Source organism: Halyomorpha halys, unplaced genomic scaffold (genome assembly GCF_000696795.3).
Source record: "Halyomorpha halys isolate HHAL.00 unplaced genomic scaffold, Hhal_1.1 Scaffold900.1, whole genome shotgun sequence".
Taxonomy (NCBI): domain Eukaryota; kingdom Metazoa; phylum Arthropoda; class Insecta; order Hemiptera; family Pentatomidae; genus Halyomorpha; species Halyomorpha halys.
In genome coordinates, this window is record NW_027114997.1 from 57,740 (window position 1) to 59,627 (window position 1,888).

Genomic DNA, 1,888 nt, shown 5'->3' on the forward strand with positions numbered 1-1,888 from the left:
AGTAAAGTGATATCTCCCCACCTAACATAGCATGCTACGGAATCCGCCGTGATATATTGCCCCAGATCCATCACATCGAGGTCCGGATTGCTAACTACTATAGCAACCCTGGGCTTCCTCTCTCTACTGCTCAGGGCTATAATCCTCACGTCAGCTAATGAAAGCTCACAGCAGCTCGGTTCCTGGATCACCATAATATCGTATCATTGTGAGAGAGCGCGTAGTTTGTCTGCCACGTTGCGCCGGCGGCCCATGTTGAGTTGGAGAATGTTAATGCTACTAATAAAAAGTCCTTTTTGCTGCCTCATTAGCTCACTTTAAGTGCACAGGACAACGTCTGCTGCCCGCCTTGTGTTTTCTTTGGCTAATAGGAGTGTTCGTTCTAAGTTAATTTGTTTGGTAACGTGTCATCTGGTTTATAGAAAAACATGTTGAAGATAATATCACCCGAATTGTACTGACATAGTTCTAATAAACTCCCCTAAAAAACTGAAGTTATTCGTATTACAACAGACCAAACAACAGGCTCAGTTCTTGATAAGGAACAGATATTTCTTGAACTACGGTTATAATAGGTGACGTGGTCAGCATCCACACTCAACTTCCATGTTTATCCACCAGGAATGTTGGGCATTCATCAAAGGCTTGGTGTATTTCGGCCCCCAGAACACTTAACAAAATTATCTGCTATGGGTAAAAGTTTGCCAAAAGGTAAGGGCTGGGTGTTTGAGTTAGAGCTGTGCTACTAACTCAAAGGGCCCGGGTTCGAATCCAGCCTCATAATTAAGAGTACTTACTTAATTTGTGAAAAATCTGGTGGTTCAGCGTAATATTGACGAAATCTATTCCTTGTTTAACCGGTGTTCTAAAAAAAAGTACTTCCTTACAAAATACTGAACACATGGCCCTTTATGGATTATTGTATTGGTTCAGATTATTATTATGTTTAAATTATCTGCTACAGTCGAACTCAAAGCTAGGGGTAATAAAATTAAGCCGTAGAAGGAGCTCTCCGGCGGGGTAGAGAGTATAGGACATCCAGGCAAGGACACTCAAGGCAGAGAAGGAAGATCCTAACGACATGAACCCTAACGAGGAAACTAATTGCTGACGCTACCAAAGCTGACAGACACATGAGATAAGTAAAGTCCTCAATTGGTGTTTTAAATGGCGATATTAATCAGAATTGATTAAACCTATAAAGAGTCAATAAAGAGCCTATAAACAATATGACTATTAAAGATCATGGCTGGTATTCTCAATGCATACCATATTAAGTAAACTTGAATTCAATAGGTCTACCTCGCGCTCTCATAGATTATTATACCCCAATTGTATATAGTTGTAAATATAAACAAATGCAAACCAGAATTCACTTGATAATTTAGTATCCCTGCATGGCACCTCATATATTGGTAAACATGATACCGTTGGAGAAGAACTCTAATAATTAATTATATCTAGCATACACATGGCAAGGGGGTCTATGGTATCCAGTCCTTGGATTAAAAATATTACAAACGTTTCTAAGAATCTTAAGTATGTTCCAATTAGAAACCGATAGAGATACATAATACAAATACAAATATATAGATGAATAAATAAAATGCAGTCGTGGAATCCTTGCTCGGCCTCAGAACAGCTTGAATAGCCACACCATTAGATGAAGAAAAAATATACAAAATATATTTATATCATAGAATATTATATATTATATTTCTTCTTAACATTTCATCTATGCTCAATAACAGAAGTTTCTCGTTCTGAAAAACATAACATTAGTTCATTTTTATTGTAATGTTAAAAAACGTAGTAAGTTTTTAAAACAATTTTGATCTCTTTTCTCTCAACTTTATTCTTTTTTAACATCCGACGTTTCGACCTCTCA